The following is a 19,571-nucleotide window of genomic DNA, read 5'->3' as shown; positions in this document are numbered from 1 at the left end:
AGGTACCGTTTTCATCGGGACACCTGTGGGAACGCGGGACGGTAAGCCAAGTGTTCTTGATGCCGTTTTTCGATGGATGAGCCGAGTGAAATGCGCGTAAAATGCGTTTTTTCCCCCACATGTCAGACTTTGCGGGGGTGTCTGGGTAATACATTCTGGGCCGATTTGCGCAAATCATACCTCTGAGGATTCCCACAGGTGTCATCTTTTTGGAAATGCATGGGGTTCCCTGTTTTCCTTGGTGGCTTGTACACCCGAGGCCCATATCTGTATGGTGTGCCCGTCTGCAGAAAGTGTGAAATTCATGTGTCAAAACAGACTTGGGGTTACCTGTGTTTTAGGCTTTCCACTTGGCGCCCAGGTAGGTGCACCCACACATGTGAGGTACTGTTTTCATCGGGACACCTGTGGGAATGCGGGACAGTAGGCCATGTGTTGTTGACGCCGTGTTTCGATGGGTGAGCGGAGTGAAATGTGCGGAAAATGCGTTGTTTTTCCCACATTTTGGACTTTGCGGGGGTGTCTGGGTAATAAATTGTGGGCCGATTTGCGCAAATCATACCTCTGCGGATTCCCACGGGTGTCCTCTTTTCGGAAATGCATGGGGTTGCCTGTATTCCTTGGTAGCTTGGACACCCGAGGCCCATATCTGTATGGTGGGCCCGTCTGCAGAAAGTGTGAAATTCACAAGTCGAAACAGACTTGTGCTTACCTGTGTCTAAGGCTTTCCCCTTGGCGCCCAGGTAGGTGTACCCACACATGTGAGGTACTGTTTTCATCGTGCCACCTGTGGGAACACGGGACGGTAGGCCATTTGTTGTGAGCAGCGTGTTTCGATCGGTGAGCTGAGTGAAATGTGCGTAAAATGCGTTTTTTCCCCACATGTCAGACTTTGCGGGGGTGTCTGGGTAATAAATTCTGGGCCGATTTGCGCAAATCATACCTCTGTGGATTCCCATGGGTGTCCTCTTTTCGGAAATGCATGAGGTTCCCTGTTTTCCTTGGTGGCTTGGACACCCGAAAGGCCCATATCTGTATGGTGTGCCCGTCTGCAGAAAGTGTGAAATTCACATGCCAAAACAGACTTGGGGTTACCTGTGTTTTAGGCTTTCTTTCCCCTTGGGGCCCAGGTAAGTGCACCCACTCATGTGCGGTACCGTTTTCATCGGGACACCTGTGGGAACACGGGACGGTAGGCCATGTGTTGTTTGCGGCGTGTTTCGATGGGTGAGCTGAGTGAAATATGCGGAAAATGCGTTTTTTTCCCACATTTCGGATTTTGCGGGGGTGTCTGGGTAATAAATTGTGGGCCGATTTGCGCAAATCATACCTCTGCGGATTTCCACGTGTGTCCTCTTTTCGGAAATGCATGGGGTTGCCTGTTTTCCTTGGTAACTTGGACACCCGATGCCCATATCTGTATGGTGGGCCCGTCTGCAGAAAGCGTGAAATTCACAAGTCGAAACAGACTTGGGGTTACCTGTGTTTTAGGCTTTCCCCTTGGTGCCCAGGTAGGTGCACCCACACATGTGAGGTACTGTTTTCATCAGGACACCTGTGGGAACGCGAGACGGTAGGCCATGTGTTGTTGGCGGTGTGTTTCGATGGGTGAGCCGAGTGAAATGCGCGGAAAATGCGTTTTTTCCCCCACATGTCAGACTTTGCGGGGGTGTCTGGGTAATACATTCTGGGCCGATTTGCGCAAATCATACCTCTGAGGAATCCCACAGGTGTCATCTTTTTGGAAATGCATGGGGTTCCCTGTTTTTCTTGGTAGCTTGGACACCCGAGACCCATATCTGTATGGTGTGCCCGTCTGCAGAAAGTGTGAAATTCATGTGTCAAAACAGACTTGGGGTTACCTGTGTTTTAGGCTTTCCACTTGGCGCCCAGGTAGGTGCACCCACACATGTGAGGTACCGTTTTCATCGGGACACCTGTGGGAATGCGGGACAGAAGGCCATGTGTTGTTGACGCCGTGTTTCGATGGGTGAGCGGAGTGAAATGAGCGGAAAATGCGTTGATTTTCCCACATTTCGGACTTTGCGGGGGTGTCTGGGTAATAAATTGTGGGCCGATTTGCACAAATCATACCTCTGCGGATTTCCACGGGTGTCCTCTTTTCGGAAATGCATGGGGTTGCCTGTTTTCCTTGGTAGCTTGGACACCCGAGGCCCATATCTGTATGGTGGGCCCGTCTGCAGAAAGCGTGAAATTCACATGTCAAAACAGACTTGGGGTTACCTGTGTTTTAGGCTTTCCCCTTGGGGCCCAGGTAAGTGCACCCACTCATGTGCGGTACCGTTTACATCGGGCCACCTGTGGGAACACGGACGGTAGGCCATGTGTTGTTGGCGGCGTGTTTCAATGGGTGAGCTGAGTGAAATGTGCGGAAAATGCGTTTTTTTCACACATTTCAGACTTTGCGGGGGTGTCTGGGTAATAAATTCAGGGCCGATTTGAGCAAATCATACCTCTGTGGATTCCCACGGGTGTCCTCTTTTCGGAAATGCATGGGGTTGCCTGTTTTCCTTGGTAGCTTGGACACCTGAGGCCCATATCTGTATGGTGGGCCCGTCTGCAGAAAGTGTGAAATTCACATGTCGAAACAGACTTGGGGTTACCTGTGTTTTAGGCTTTCCCCTTGGTGCCCAGGTAGGTGCACCCACACATGTGAGGTATTGTTTTCATCGGGATACCTGTGGGAACGCGGGACGGTAGGCCATGTGTTGTTGGCAGCGTGTTTCGATGGGTGAGCCGAGTGAAATGCGCGGAAAATGCGTTTTTTCCCCCACGTCAGACTTTGCGGGGGTGTCTGGGTAATACATTCTGGGCTGATTTGCGCAAATCATACCTCTGGGAATTCCCACGGGTGGCCTCTTTTCGGAAATGCATGGGGTTCCCTGTTTTCCTTGGTGGCTTGGAAACCTGAAGCCCATATCTGTATGGTGTGCCCGTCTGCAGAACATGTGAAATTCACATGTCAAAACAGACTTGGGGTTACCTGTGTTTTAGCCTTTCCCTTGGGGCCCAGGTAAGTGCACCCACACATGTGAGGTACCGGTTTCATCAGGACACCTGTGGGAACGCGGGACGGTAGGCCATGTGTTGTTGACGCCGTGTTTCGATGGGTGAGCCGAGTGAAATGTGCGGAAAATGCATTGTTTTTCCCCCATTTCGGACTTTGAGGGGGTGTCTGGGTAATAAATTCTGGGCTGATTTGCGCAAATCATACCTCTGCGGATTACCACGGTGTCCTCTTTTTGGAAATGCATGGGGTTGCCTGTTTTACTTGGTAGCTTGGACACCCAAGGCCCATATCTGTATGGTGGGCCCGTCTGTAGAAAGTGTGAAATTCACTTGTCAAAACAGATTTGGGGTTATCTGTGTTTTAGGCTTTCCCCTTGGGGTCCAGGTAAGTGCACCCACACATGTGAGGTACCGTTTTCATCGGGACACCTGTGGGAACGCGGGATTGTAGGCCATGTGTTGTTGACGCCGTGTTTCGATGGGTGAGCCGAGTGAAATGCGCGTAAAATGCGTTTTTTCCCCCACATGTCAGACTTTGCGGGGTTGTCTGGGTAATACATTCTGGGCCGATTTGCGCAAATCATACCTCTGAGGATTCCCACAGGTGTCATCTTTTTGGAAATGCATGGGGTTCCCTGTTTTCCTTGGTGGCTTGTACACCCGAGGCCCATATCTGTATGGTGTGCCCGTCTGCAGAAAGTGTGAAATTCATGTGTCAAAACAGACTTGGGGTTACCTGTGTTTTAGGCTTTCCACTTGGCGCCCAGGTAGGTGCACCCACACATGTGAGGTACTGTTTTCATCGGGACACCTGTGGGAATGCGGGACAGTAGGCCATGTGTTGTTGACGCCGTGTTTCGATGGGTGAGCGGAGTGAAATGTGCGGAAAATGCGTTGTTTTTCCCACATTTTGGACTTTGCGGGGGTGTCTGGGTAATAAATTTTGGGCCGATTTGCGCAAATCATACCTCTGCGGATTCCCACGGGTGTCCTCTTTTCCGAAATGCATGGGGTTGCCTGTATTCCTTGGTAGCTTGGACACCCGGGGCCCGTCTGCAGAAAGTGTGAAATTCACAAGTCGAAACAGACTTGTGTTTACCTGTGTTTTAGGCTTTCCCCTTGGCGCCCAGGTAGGTGCACCCACACATGTGAGGTACTGTTTTCATCGGGCCACCTGTGGGAACACGGGACGGTAGGCCATGTGTTGTTGGCGGCGTGTTTCGATCGGTGAGCTGAGTGAAATGTGCGGAAAATGCGTTTTTTCCCCACATTTCAGACTTTGCGGGGGTGTCTGGGTAATAAATTCTGGGCCGATTTGCGGAAATCATACCTCTGTGGATTCCCATGGGTGTCCTCTTTTCGGAAATGCATGAGGTTCCCTGTTTTCCTTGGTGGCTTGGACACCCGAAAGGCCCATATCTGTATGGTGTGCCCGTCTGCAGAAAGTGTGAAATTCATGTGTCAAAACAGACTTGGGGTTACCTGTGTTTTAGGCTTTCCACTTGGCGCCCAGGTAGGTGCACCCACACATGTGAGGTACTGTTTTCATCGGGACACCTGTGGGAATGCGGGACAGTAGGCCATGTGTTGTTGACGCCGTGTTTCGATGGGTGAGCGGAGTGAAATGTGCGGAAAATGCGTTGTTTTTCCCACATTTTGGACTTTGCGGGGGTGTCTGGGTAATAAATTGTGGGCCGATTTGCGCAAATCATACCTCTGCGGATTCCCACGGGTGTCCTCTTTTCGGAAATGCATGGGGTTGCCTGTATTCCTTGGTAGCTTGGACACCCGAGGCCCATATCTGTATGGTGGGCCCGTCTGCAGAAAGTGTGAAATTCACAAGTCGAAACAGACTTGTGTTTACCTGTGTCTTAGGCTTTCCCCTTGGCGCCCAGGTAGGTGTACCCACACATGTGAGGTACTGTTTTCATCGTGCCACCTGTGGGAACACGGGACGGTAGGCCATTTGTTGTTGGCGGCGTGTTTCGATCGGTGAGCTGAGTGAAATGTGCGGAAAATGCAATTTTTCCCCACATTTCAGACTTTGCAGGGGTGTCTGGGTAATAAATTCTGGGCTGATTTGCGCAAATCATACCTCTGTGGATTCCCACGGGTGTCCTCTTTTCGGAAATGCATGAGGTTCCCTGTTTTCCTTGGTGGCTTGGACACCCGAAAGGCCCATATCTGTATGGTGTGCCCGTCTGCAGAAAGTGTGAAATTCACATGTCAAAACAGACTTGGGGGTACCTGTGTTTTAGGCTTTCCCCTTGGGGCCCAGGTAAGTGCACCCACTCATGTGTGGTACCGTTTACATCGGGCCACCTGTGGGAACACGGACGGTAGGCCATGTGTTGTTGGCGGCGTTTTTTGATGGGTGAGCTGAGTGAAATGTGCGGAAAATGCGTTTTTTTCCCACATTTCAGACTTTGCGGGGGTGTCTGGGTAATAAATTCAGGGCCGATTTGAGCAAATCATACCTCTGTGGATTCCCACGGGTGTCCTCTTTTTGGAAATGCATGGGGTTGCCTGTTTTCCTTGGTAGCTTGGACACCTGAGGCCCATATCTGTATGGTGGGCCCGTCTGCAGAAAGTGTGAAATTCACATGTCGAAACAGACTTAGGGTTACCTGTGTTTTAGGCTTTCCCCTTGGTGCCCAGGTAGGTGCACCCACACATGTGAGGTATTGTTTTCATCGGGATACCTGTGGGAATGCGGGACGGTAGGCCATGTGTTGTTGGCGGCGTGTTTCGATGGGTGAGCCGAGTGAAATGCGCGGAAAATGCGTTTTTTCCCCCACGTCAGACTTTGCGGGGGTGTCTGGGTAATACATTCTGGGCCGATTTGCGCAAATCATACCTCTGGGAATTCCCACGGGTGGCCTCTTTTCGGAAATGCATGGGGTTCCCTGTTTTCCTTGGTGGCTTGGACACCTGAAGCCCATATCCTTATGGTGTGCCCGTCTGCAGAACATGTGAAATTCACATGTCAAAACAGACTTGGGGTTACCTGTGTTTTAGCCTTTACCCTTGGGGCCCAGGTAAGTGCACCCACACGTGTGAGGTACCGTTTTCATCAGGACACCTGTGGGAACGCGGGACGGTAGGCCATGTGTTGTTGACGCCGTGTTTCGATGGGTGAGCCGAGTGAAATGTGCGGAAAATGTGTTGTTTTTCCCCCATTTCGGACTTCGAGGGGGTGTCTGGGTAATAAATTCTGGGCTGATTTGCGCAAATCATACCTCTGCGGATTACCACGGGTGTCCTCTTTTTGGAAATGCATGGGGTTGCCTGTTTTACTTGGTAGCTTGGACACCCAACGCCCATATCTGTATGGTGGGCCCGTCTGCAGAAAGTGTGAAATTCACATGTCAAAACAGATTTGGGGTTACCTGTGTTTTAGGCTTTCCCCTTGGGGTCCAGGTGAGTGCACCCACACATGTGAGGTACCGTTTTCATCGGGACACCTGTGGGAACGCGGGATTTTAGGCCATGTGTTGTTGACGCCGTGTTTCGATGGGTGAGCCGAGTGAAATGTGCGGAAAATGCGTTTTTTTCCCCACATTTCAGACTTTGCGTGGGGGTGTCTGGGTAATAAATTCTGGGCCGATTTGCGGAAATCATACCTCTGCGGATTTCCACGGGTGTCCTCTTTTCGGAAATGCATGGGGTTCCCTGTTTTCCTTGGTGGCTTGGACATCCGAGGCCCATATCTGTATGGTGTGCCCATCTGCAGAAAGTGTGAAATTCACATGTCAAAACAGACTTGGGGTTACCTGTGTTTTAGGCTTTCCCCTTGTGGCCCAGGTAAGTGCACCCACACATGTGAGGTACCGTTTTCATCGGGACACCTGTGGGAACGCGGGACGGTAAGCCAAGTGTTCTTGATGCCGTTTTTCGATGGATGAGCCGAGTGAAATGCGCGTAAAATGCGTTTTTTCCCCCACATGTCAGACTTTGCGGGGGTGTCTGGGTAATACATTCTGGGCCGATTTGCGCAAATCATACCTCTGAGGATTCCCACAGGTGTCATCTTTTTGTAAATGCATGGGGTTCCCTGTTTTCCTTGGTGGCTTGTACACCGGAGGCCCATATCTGTATGGTGTGCTCGTCTGCAGAAAGTGTGAAATTCATGTGTCAAAACAGACTTGGGGTTACCTGTGTTTTAGGCTTTCCACTTGGCGCCCAGGTAGGTGCACCCACACATGTGAGGTACTGTTTTCATCGGGACACCTGTGGGAATGCGGGACAGTAGGCCATGTGTTGTTGACGCCATGTTCCGATGGGTGAGCGGAGTGAAATGTGCGGAAAATGCGTTGATTTTCCCACATTTTTGACTTTGCGGGGGTGTCTGGGTAATAAATTGTGGGCCGATTTGCGCAAATCATACCTCTGCGGATTCCCACGGGTGTCCTCTTTTCGGAAATGCATGGGGTTGCCTGTATTCCTTGGTAGCTTGGACACCCGAGGCCCATATCTGTATGGTGGGCCCGTCTGCAGAAAGTGTGAAATTCACAAGTCGAAACAGACTTGTGTTTACCTGTGTTTTAGGCTTTCCCCTTGGCGCCCAGGTAGGTGCACCCACACATGTGAGGTACTGTTTTCATCGGGCTACCTGTGGGAACACAGGACGGTATGCCATGTGTTGTTGGCGCCGTGTTTCGATGGGTGAGCTGAGTGAAATGTGCGGAAAATGCGTTTATTCCCCACATTTCAGACTTTGCGGGAGTGTCTGGGTAATAAATTCTGGGCCGATTTGCGCAAATCATACCTCTGTGGATTCCCATGGGTGTCCTCTTTTCGGAAATGCATGAGGTTCCCTGTTTTCCTTGGTGGCTTGGACACCCGAAAGGCCCATATCTGTATGGTGTGCCCGTCTGCAGAAAGTGTGAAATTCACATGTCAAAACAGACTTGGGGTTACCTGTGTTTTAGGCTTTCCCCTTGGGGCCCAGGTAAGTGCACCCACTCATGTGCGGTACCGTTTTCATCGGGCCACCTGTGGGAACACGGGACGGTAGGCCATGTGTTGTTGGCGGCGTGTTTCGATGGGTGAGCTGAGTGAAATATGCGGAAAATGCGTTTTTTTCCCACATTTCAGACTTTGCGGGGGTGTCTGGGTAATAAATTCAGGGCCGATTTGAGCAAATCATACCTCTGTGGATTCCCACGGGTGTCCTCTTTTCGGAAATGCATGGGGTTGCCTGTTTTCCTTGGTAGCTTGGACACCTGAGGCCCATATCTGTATGGTGGGCCCGTCTGCAGAAAGTGTGAAATTCACATGTCGAAACAGACTTGGGGTTACCTGTGTTTTAGGCTTTCCACTTGGCGCCCAGGTAGGTGCACCCACACATGTGAGGTACTGTTTTCATCGGGACACCTGTGGGAATGCGGGACAGTAGGCCATGTGTTGTTGACGCCATGTTCCGATGGGTGAGCGGAGTGAAATGTGCGGAAAATGCGTTGATTTTCCCACATTTTTGACTTTGCGGGGGTGTCTGGGTAATAAATTGTGGGCCGATTTGCGCAAATCATACCTCTGCGGATTCCCACGGGTGTCCTCTTTTCGGAAATGCATGGGGTTGCCTGTATTCCTTGGTAGCTTGGACACCCGAGGCCCATATCTGTATGGTGGGCCCGTCTGCAGAAAGTGTGAAATTCACAAGTCGAAACAGACTTGTGTTTACCTGTGTTTTAGGCTTTCCCCTTGGCGCCCAGGTAGGTGCACCCACACATGTGAGGTACTGTTTTCATCGGGCTACCTGTGGGAACACAGGACGGTATGCCATGTGTTGTTGGCGCCGTGTTTCGATGGGTGAGCTGAGTGAAATGTGCGGAAAATGCGTTTATTCCCCACATTTCAGACTTTGCCGGAGTGTCTGGGTAATAAATTCTGGGCCGATTTGCGCAAATCATACCTCTGTGGATTCCCATGGGTGTCCTCTTTTCGGAAATGCATGAGGTTCCCTGTTTTCCTTGGTGGCTTGGACACCCGAAAGGCCCATATCTGTATGGTGTGCCCGTCTGCAGAAAGTGTGAAATTCACATGTCAAAACAGACTTGGGGTTACCTGTGTTTTAGGCTTTCCCCTTGGGGCCCAGGTAAGTGCACCCACTCATGTGCGGTACCGTTTTCATCGGGCCACCTGTGGGAACACGGGACGGTAGGCCATGTGTTGTTGGCGGCGTGTTTCGATGGGTGAGCTGAGTGAAATATGCGGAAAATGCGTTTTTTTCCCACATTTCAGACTTTGCGGGGGTGTCTGGGTAATAAATTCAGGGCCGATTTGAGCAAATCATACCTCTGTGGATTCCCACGGGTGTCCTCTTTTCGGAAATGCATGGGGTTGCCTGTTTTCCTTGGTAGCTTGGACACCTGAGGCCCATATCTGTATGGTGGGCCCGTCTGCAGAAAGTGTGAAATTCACATGTCGAAACAGACTTGGGGTTACCTGTGTTTTAGGCTTTCCCCTTGGTGCCCAGGTAGGTGCACCCACACATGTGAGGTACTGTTTTCATTGGGACACCTGTGGGAACGCGGGACGGTAGGCCATGTGTTGTTGGCGGTGTGTTTCGATGGGTGAGCCGAGTGAAATGCGCGGAAAATGCGTTTTTTCCCCCACATGTCAGACTTTGCAGGGGTGTCTGGGTAATACATTCTGGGCCGATTTGCGCAAATCATACCTCTGAGGATTCCCACAGGTGTCATCTTTTTGGAAATGCATGGGGTTCCCTGTTTTCCTTGGTGGCTTGTACACCCGAGGCCCATATCTGTATGGTGTGCCCGTCTGCAGAAAGTGTGAAATTCATGTGTCAAAACAGACTTGGGGTTACCTGTGTTTTAGGCTTTCCAATTGGCGCCCAGGTAGGTGCACCCACACATGTGAGGTACTGTTTTCATCGGGACACCTGTGGGAATGCGGGACAGTAGGCCATGTGTTGTTGACGCCGTGTTCCGATGGGTAAGCGGAGTGAAATGTGTGGAAAATGCGTTGATTTTCCCACATTTTTGACTTTGCGGGGGTGTCTGGGTAATAAATTGTGGGCCGATTTGCGCAAATCATACCTCTGCGGATTCCCACGGGTGTCCTCTTTTCGGAAATGCATGGGGTTGCCTGTATTCCTTGGTAGCTTGGACACCCGAGGCCCATATCTGTATGGTGGGCCCGTCTGCAGAAAGTGTGAAATTCACAAGTCGAAACAGACTTGTATTTACCTGTGTTTTAGGCTTTCCCCTTGGCGCCCAGGTAGGTGCACCCACACATGTGAGGTACTGTTTTCATCGGGCCACCTGTGGGAACACGGGACGGTAGGCCATGTGTTGTTGGCGCCGTGTTTCGATGGGTGAGCTGAGTGAAATGTGCGGAAAATGCGTTTTTTCCCCACATTTCAGACTTTGCGGGAGTGTCTGGGTAATAAATTCTGGGCCGATTTGCGCAAATCATACCTCTGTGGATTCCCATGGGTGTCCTCTTTTCGGAAATGCATGAGGTTCCCTGTTTTCCTTGGTGGCTTGGACACCCGAAAGGCCCATATCTGTATGGTGTGCCCGTCTGCAGAAAGTGTGAAATTCACATGTCAAAACAGACTTGGGGTTACCTGTGTTTTAGGCTTTCCCTTTGGGGCCCAGGTAAGTGCACCCCCTCATGTGCGGTACCGTTTTCATCGGGCCACCTGTGGGAACACGGGACGGTAGGCCATGTGTTGTTGGCGGCGTGTTTCGATGGGTGAGCTGAGTGAAATATGCGGAAAATGCGTTTTTTTCCCACATTTCAGACTTTGCGGGGGTGTTTGGGTAATAAATTCAGGGCCGATTTGAGCAAATCATACCTCTGTGGATTCCCACGGGTGTCCTCTTTTCGGAAATGCATGGGGTTGCCTGTTTTCCTTGGTAGCTTGGACACCTGAGGCCCATATCTGTATGGTGGGCCCGTCTGCAGAAAGTGTGAAATTCACATGACGAAACAGACTTGGGGTTACCTGTGTTTTAGGCTTTCCCCTTGGTGCCCAGGTAGGGGCACCCACACATGTGAGGTACCGTTTTCATCGGGACACCTGTGGGAATGCGGGACGGTAGGCCATGTGTTGTTGGCGGTGTGTTTCAATGGGTGAGCGGAGTGAAATGTGCGGAAAATGCGTTGTTTTTCCCACATTTCGGATTTTGCGGGGGTGTCTGGGTAATAAATTGTGGGCCGATTTGCGCAAATCATACCTCTGCGGATTTCCACGGGTATCCTCTTTTCGGAAATGCATGGGGTTGCCTGTTTTCCTTGGTAGCTTGGACACCCGATGCCCATATCTGTATGGTGGGCCCGTCTGCAGAAAGTGTGAAATTCACAAGTCGAAACAGACTTGGTGTTACCTGTGTTTTAGGCTTTCCCCTTGGTGCCCAGGTAGGTGCACCCACACATGTGAGGTACTGTTTTCATCGGGACACCTGTGGGAACGCGAGACGGTAGGCCATGTGTTGTTGGCGGTGTGTTTCGATGGGTGAGCCGAGTGAAATGCGCGGAAAATGCGTTTTTTCCCCCACATGTCAGACTTTGCGGGGGTGTCTGGGTAATACATTCTGGGCCGATTTGCGCAAATCATACCTCTGAGGAATCCCACAGGTGTCATCTTTTTGGAAATGCATGGGGTTCCCTGTTTTCCTTGGTGGCTTGTACACCCGAGACCCATATCTGTATGGTGTGCCCGTCTGCAGAAAGTGTGAAATTCATGTGTCAAAACAGACTTGGGGTTACCTGTGTTTTAGGCTTTCCACTTGGCGCCCAGGTAGGTGCACCCACACATGTGAGGTACCGTTTTCATCGGGACACCTGTGGGAATGCGGGACAGAAGGCCATGTGTTGTTGACGCCGTGTTTCGATGGGTGAGCGGAGTGAAATGAGAGGAAAATGCGTTGTTTTTCCCACATTTCGGACTTTGCGGGGGTGTCTGGGTAATAAATTGTGGGCCGATTTGCGCAAATCATACCTCTGCGGATTTCCACGGGTGTCCTCTTTTCGGAAATGCATGGGGTTGCCTGTTTTCCTTGGTAGCTTGGACACCCGAGGCCCATATCTGTATGGTGGGCCCGTCTGCAGAAAGCGTGAAATTCACATGTCAAAACAGACTTGGGGTTACCTGTGTTTTAGGCTTTCCCCTTGGGGCCCAGGTAAGTGCACCCAATCATGTGCGGTACCGTTTACATCGGGCCACCTGTGGGAACACGGACGGTAGGCCATGTGTTGTTGGCGGCGTGTTTCGATGGGTGAGCTGAGTGAAATGTGCGGAAAATGCGTTTTTTTCCCACATTTCAGACTTTGCGGGGGTGTCTGGGTAATAAATTCAGGGCCGATTTGAGCAAATCATACCTCTGTGGATTCCCACGGGTGTCCTCTTTTCGGAAATGCATGGGGTTGCCTGTTTTCCTTGGTAGCTTGGACACCTGAGGCCCATATCTGTATGGTGGGCCCGTCTGCAGAAAGTGTGAAATTCACATGTCGAAACAGACTTGGGGTTACCTGTGTTTTAGGCTTTCCCCTTGGTGCCCAGGTAGGTGCACCCACACATGTGAGGTATTGCTTTCATCGGGATACCGGTGGGAACGCGGGACGGTAGGCCATGTGTTGTTGGCGGCGTGTTTCGATGGGTGAGCCGAGTGAAATGCGCGGAAAATGCGTTTTTTCCCCCACGTCAGACTTTGCGGGGGGGTCTGGGTAATACATTCTGGGCCGATTTGCGCAAATCATACCTCTGGGAATTCCCACGGGTGGCCTCTTTTCGGAAATGCATGGGGTTCCCTGTTTTCCTTGGTGGCTTGGACACCTGAAGCCCATATCTGTATGGTGTGCCCGTCTGCAGAACATGTGAAATTCACATGTCAAAACAGACTTGGGGTTACCTGTGTTTTAGCCTTTACCCTTGGGGCCCAGGTAAGTGCACCCACACATGTGAGGTACCGTTTTCATCAGGACACCTGTGGGAACGCGGGACGGTAGGCCATGTGTTGTTGACGCCGTGTTTCGATGGGTGAGCCGAGTGAAATGTGCGGAAAATGCGTTGTTTTTCCCCCATTTCGGACTTTGAGGGGGTGTCTGGGTAATAAATTCTGGGCTGATTTGCGCAAATCATACCTCTGCGGATTACCACGGTGTCCTCTTTTTGGAAATGCATGGGGTTGCCTGTTTTACTTGGTAGCTTGGACACCCAAGGCCCATATCTGTATGGTGGGCCCGTCTGTAGAAAGTGTGAAATTCACATGTCAAAACAGATTTGGGGTTATCTGTGTTTTAGGCTTTCCCCTTGGGGTCCAGGTAAGTGCACCCACACATGTGAGGTACCGTTTTCATCGGGACACCTGTGGGAACGCGGGATTGTAGGCCATGTGTTGTTGACGCCGTGTTTCGATGGGTGAGCCGAGTGAAATGCGCGTAAAATGCGTTTTTTCCCCCACATGTCAGACTTTGCGGGGTTGTCTGGGTAATACATTCTGGGCCGATTTGCGCAAATCATACCTCTGAGGATTCCCACAGGTGTCATCTTTTTGGAAATGCATGGGGTTCCCTGTTTTCCTTGGTGGCTTGTACACCCGAGGCCCATATCTGTATGGTGTGCCCGTCTGCAGAAAGTGTGAAATTCATGTGTCAAAACAGAATTGGGGTTACCTGTGTTTTAGGCTTTCCACTTGGCGCCCAGGTAGGTGCACCCACACATGTGAGGTACTGTTTTCATCGGGACACCTGTGGGAATGCGGGACAGTAGGCCATGTGTTGTTGACGCCGTGTTTCGATGGGTGAGCGGAGTGAAATGTGCGGAAAATGCGTTGTTTTTCCCACATTTTGGACTTTGCGGGGGTGTCTGGGTAATAAATTGTGGGCCGATTTGCGCAAATCATACCTCTGCGGATTCCCACGGGTGTCCTCTTTTCGGAAATGCATGGGGTTGCCTGTATTCCTTGGTAGCTTGGACACCCGGGGCCCGTCTGCAGAAAGTGTGAAATTCACAAGTCGAAACAGACTTGTGTTTACCTGTGTTTTAGGCTTTCCCCTTGGCGCCCAGGTAGGTGCACCCACACATGTGAGGTACTGTTTTCATCGGGCCACCTGTGGGAACACGGGACGGTAGGCCATGTGTTGTTGGCGGCGTGTTTCGATCGGTGAGCTGAGTGAAATGTGCGGAAAATGCGTTTTTTCCCCACATTTCAGACTTTGCGGGGGTGTCTGGGTAATAAATTCTGGGCCGATTTGCGGAAATCATACCTCTGTGGATTCCCATGGGTGTCCTCTTTTCGGAAATGCATGAGGTTCCCTGTTTTCCTTGGTGGCTTGGACACCCGAAAGGCCCATATCTGTATGGTGTGCCCGTCTGCAGAAAGTGTGTGTGAAATTCATGTGTCAAAACAGACTTGGGGTTACCTGTGTTTTAGGCTTTCCACTTGGCGCCCAGGTAGGTGCACCCACACATGTGAGGTACTGTTTTCATCGGGACACCTGTGGGAATGCGGGACAGTAGGCCATGTGTTGTTGACGCCGTGTTTCGATGGGTGAGCGGAGTGAAATGTGCGGAAAATGCATTGTTTTTCCCACATTTTGGACTTTGCGGGGGTGTCTGGGTAATAAATTGTGGGCCGATTTGCGCAAATCATACCTCTGCGGATTCCCACGGGTGTCCTCTTTTCGGAAATGCATGGGGTTGCCTGTATTCCTTGGTAGCTTGGACACCCGAGGCCCATATCTGTATGGTGGGCCCGTCTGCAGAAAGTGTGAAATTCACAAGTCGAAACAGACTTGTGTTTACCTGTGTCTTAGGCTTTCCCCTTGGCGCCCAGGTAGGTGTACCCACACATGTGAGGTACTGTTTTCATCGTGCCACCTGTGGGAACACGGGACGGTAGGCCATTTGTTGTTGGCGGCGTGTTTCGATCGGTGAGCTGAGTGAAATGTGCGGAAAATGCGATTTTTCCCCACATTTCAGACTTTGCAGGGGTGTCTGGGTAATAAATTCTGGGCTGATTTGCGCAAATCATACCTCTGTGGATTCCCACGGGTGTCCTCTTTTCGGAAATGCATGAGGTTCCCTGTTTTCCTTGGTGGCTTGGACACCCGAAAGGCCCATATCTGTATGGTGTGCCCGTCTGCAGAAAGTGTGAAATTCACATGTCAAAACAGACTTGGGGGTACCTGTGTTTTAGGCTTTCCCCTTGGGGCCCAGGTAAGTGCACCCACTCATGTGTGGTACCGTTTACATCGGGCCACCTGTGGGAACACGGACGGTAGGCCATGTGTTGTTGGCGGCGTTTTTCGATGGGTGAGCTGAGTGAAATGTGCGGAAAATGCGTTTTTTTCCCACATTTCAGACTTTGCGGGGGTGTCTGGGTAATAAATTCAGGGCCGATTTGAGCAAATCATACCTCTGTGGATTCCCACGGGTGTCCTCTTTTCGGAAATGCATGGGGTTGCCTGTTTTCCTTGGTAGCTTGGACACCTGAGGCCCATATCTGTATGGTGGGCCCGTCTGCAGAAAGTGTGAAATTCACATGTCGAAACAGACTTGGGGTTACCTGTGTTTTAAGCTTTCCCCTTGGTGCCCAGGTAGGTGCACCCACACATGTGAGGTATTGTTTTCATCGGGATACCTGTGGGAATGCGGGACGGTAGGCCATGTGTTGTTGGCGGCGTGTTTCGATGGGTGAGCCGAGTGAAATGCGCGGAAAATGCGTTTTTTCCCCCACGTCAGACTTTGCGGGGGTGTCTGGGTAATACATTCTGGGCCGATTTGCGCAAATCATACCTCTGGGAATTCCCACGGGTGGCCTCTTTTCGGAAATGCATGGGGTTCCCTGTTTTCCTTGGTGGCTTGGACACCTGAAGCCCATATCCTTATGGTGTGCCCGTCTGCAGAACATGTGAAATTCACATGTCAAAACAGACTTGGGGTTACCTGTGTTTTAGCCTTTACCCTTGGGGCCCAGGTAAGTGCACCCACACGTGTGAGGTACCGTTTTCATCAGGACACCTGTGGGAACGCGGGACGGTAGGCCATGTGTTGTTGACGCCGTGTTTCGATGGGTGAGCCGAGTGAAATGTGCGGAAAATGTGTTGTTTTTCCCCCATTTCGGACTTTGAGGGGGTGTCTGGGTAATAAATTCTGGGCTGATTTGCGCAAATAATACCTCTGCGGATTACCACGGGTGTCCTCTTTTTGGAAATGCATGGGGTTGCCTGTTTTACTTGGTAGCTTGGACACCCAACGCCCATATCTGTATGGTGGGCCCGTCTGCAGAAAGTGTGAAATTCACATGTCAAAACAGATTTGGGGTTACCTGTGTTTTAGGCTTTCCCCTTGGGGTCCAGGTGAGTGCACCCACACATGTGAGGTACCGTTTTCATCGGGACACCTGTGGGAACGCGGGATTTTAGGCCATGTGTTGTTGACGCCGTGTTTCGATGGGTGAGCCGAGTGAAATGTGCGGAAAATGCGTTTTTTTCCCCACATTTCAGACTTTGCGTGGGGGTGTCTGGGTAATAAATTCTGGGCCGATATGCGGAAATCATACCTCTGCGGATTTCCACGGGTGTCCTCTTTTCGGAAATGCATGGGGTTCCCTGTTTTCCTTGGTGGCTTGGACATCCGAGGCCCATATCTGTATGGTGTGCCCATCTGCAGAAAGTGTGAAATTCACATGTCAAAACAGACTTGGGGTTACCTGTGTTTTAGGCTTTCCCCTTGTGGCCCAGGTAAGTGCACCCACACATGTGAGGTACCGTTTTCATCGGGACACCTGTGGGAACGCGGGACGGTAAGCCAAGTGTTCTTGATGCCGTTTTTCGATGGATGAGCCGAGTGAAATGCGCGTAAAATGCGTTTTTTCCCCCACATGTCAGACTTTGCGGGGGTGTCTGGGTAATACATTCTGGGCCGATTTGCGCAAATCATACCTCTGAGGATTCCCACAGGTGTCATCTTTTTGGAAATGCATGGGGTTCCCTGTTTTCCTTGGTGGCTTGTACACCCGAGGCCCATATCTGTATGGTGTGCCCGTCTGCAGAAAGTGTGAAATTCATGTGTCAAAACAGACTTGGGGTTACCTGTGTTTTAGGCTTTCCACTTGGCGCCCAGGTAGGTGCACCCACACATGTGAGGTATGTTTTCATCGGGACACCTGTGGGAATGCGGGACAGTAGGCCATGTGTTGTTGACGCCGTGTTCCGATGGGTGAGCGGAGTGAAATGTGCGGAAAATGCGTTGATTTTCCCACATTTTTGACTTTGCGGGGGTGTCTGGGTAATAAATTGTGGGCCGATTTGCGCAAATCATACCTCTGCGGATTCCCACGGGTGTCCTCTTTTCGGAAATGCATGGGGTTGCCTGTATTCCTTGGTAGCTTGGACACCCGAGGCCCATATCTGTATGGTGGGCCCGTCTGCAGAAAGTGTGAAATTCACAAGTCGAAACAGACTTGTGTTTACCTGTGTTTTAGGCTTTCCCCTTGGCGCCCAGGTAGGTGCACCCACACATGTGAGGTACTGTTTTCATCGGGCCACCTGTGGGAACACGGGACGGTAGGCCATGTGTTGTTGGCGCCGTGTTTCGATGGGTGAGCTGAGTGAAATGTGCGGAAAATGCGTTTTTTCCCCACATTTCAGACTTTGCGGGAGTGTCTGGGTAATAAATTCTGGGCCGATTTGCGCAAATCATACCTCTGTGGATTCCCATGGGTGTCCTCTTTTCGGAAATGCATGAGGTTCCCTGTTTTCCTTGGTGGCTTGGACACCCGAAAGGCCAAAATATCTGTATGGTGTGCCCGTCTGCAGAAAGTGTGAAATTCACATGTCAAAACAGACTTGGGGTTACCTGTGTTTTAGGCTTTCCCCTTGGGGCCCAGGTAAGTACACCCACTCATGTGCAGTACCGTTTTCATCGAGCCACCTGTGGGAACACGGGACGGTAGGCCATGTGTTGTTGGCGGCGTGTTTCGATGGGTGAGCTGAGTGAAATATGCGGAAAATGCGTTTTTTTCCCACATTTCAGACTTTGCGGGGGTGTCTGGGTAATAAATTCAGGGCCGATTTGAGCAAATCATACCTCTGTGGATTCCCACGGGTGTCCTCTTTTCGGAAATGCATGGGGTTGCCTGTTTTCCTTGGTAGCTTGGACACCTGAGGCCCATATCTGTATGGTGGGCCCGTCTGCAGAAAGTGTGAAATTCACATGTCGAAACAGACTTGGGGTTACCTGTGTTTAAGGCTTTCCCCTTGGTGCCCAGGTAGGTGCACCCACACATGTGAGGAACTGTTTTCATTGGGACACCTGTGGGAACGCGGGACGGTAGGCCATGTGTTGTTGGCGGCGTGTTTCGATGGGTGAGCCGAGTGAAATGCGCGGAAAATGCGTTTTTTCCCCCACGTCAGACTTTGCGGGGGTGTCTGGGTAATACATTCTGGGCCGATTTGCGCAAATCATACCTCTGGGAATTCCCACGGGTGGCCTCTTTTCGGAAATGCATGGGGTTCCCTGTTTTCCTTGGTGGCTTGGACACCTGAAGCCCATATCTGTATGGTGTGCCCGTCTGCAGAACATGTGAAATTCACATGTCAAAACAGACTTGGGGTTACCTGTGTTTTAGCCTTTACCCTTGGGGCCCAGGTAAGTGCACCCACACATGTGAGGTACCGTTTTCATCAGGACACCTGTGGGAACGCGGGACTGTAGGCCATGTGTTGTTGACGCCGTGTTTCGATGGGTGAGCCGAGTGAAATGTGCGGAAAATGCGTTGTTTTTCCCCCATTTCGGACTTTGAGGGGGTATCTGGGTAATAAATTCTGGGCTGATTTGTGCAAATCATACCTCTGCGGATTACCACGGTGTCCTCTTTTTGGAAATGCATGGGGTTGCCTGTTTTACTTGGTAGCTTGGACACCCAAGGCCCATATCTGTATGGTGGGCCCGTCTGTAGAAAGTGTGAAATTCACATGTCAAAACAGATTTGGGGTTATCTGTGTTTTAGGCTTTCCCCTTGGGGTCCAGGTAAGTGCACCCACACATGTGAGGTACCGTTTTCATCGGGACACCTGTGGGAACGCGGGACGGTAAGCCATGTGTTGTTGACGCCGTGTTTCGATGGGTGAGCCGAGTGAAATGTGCGGAAAATGCGTTGTTTTTCCCCCATTTCGGACTTTGAGGGGGTGTCTGGGTAATAAATTCTGGGCTGATTTGCGCAAATCATACCTCTGCGGATTACCACGGGTGTCCTCTTTTTGGAAATGCATGGGGTTGCCTGTTTTACTTGGTAGCTTGGACACCCAAGGCCCATATCTGTATGGTGGGCCCGTCTGCAGAAAGTGTGAAATTCACATGTCAGAACAGATTTGGGGTTATCTGTGTTTTAGGCTTTCCCCTTGGGGTCCAGGTAAGTGCACCCACACATGTGAGGTACCGTTTTCATCGGGACACCTGTGGGAACGCGGGATTGTAGGCCATGTGTTGTTGACGCCGTGTTTCGATGGGTGAGCCGAGTGAAATGCGCGCAAAATGCGTTTTTTCCCCCACATGTCAGACTTTG

General features: G+C 51.1%; 1 protein-coding gene across 2 annotated transcripts in view; it reads right to left on the bottom strand.

Annotated features, from left to right (window-relative positions):
- The window catches only part of NAGA (alpha-N-acetylgalactosaminidase), a 2,142,885-nt gene that overhangs the window by 1,431,779 nt on the left and 691,535 nt on the right, over window positions 1-19,571 (bottom strand). The gene's annotated exons all lie outside the window — the stretch shown is intronic.

The sequence above is a fragment of the Ambystoma mexicanum genome, chromosome 3q, assembly GCF_040938575.1.
Source record: "Ambystoma mexicanum isolate Mex_15411 chromosome 3q, UKY_AmexF1_1, whole genome shotgun sequence".
NCBI lineage: Eukaryota > Metazoa > Chordata > Amphibia > Caudata > Ambystomatidae > Ambystoma > Ambystoma mexicanum.
The sequence above is the reverse complement of the archived record's forward strand: the minus strand, read 5'-3'. Positions and strand labels throughout refer to the sequence as shown.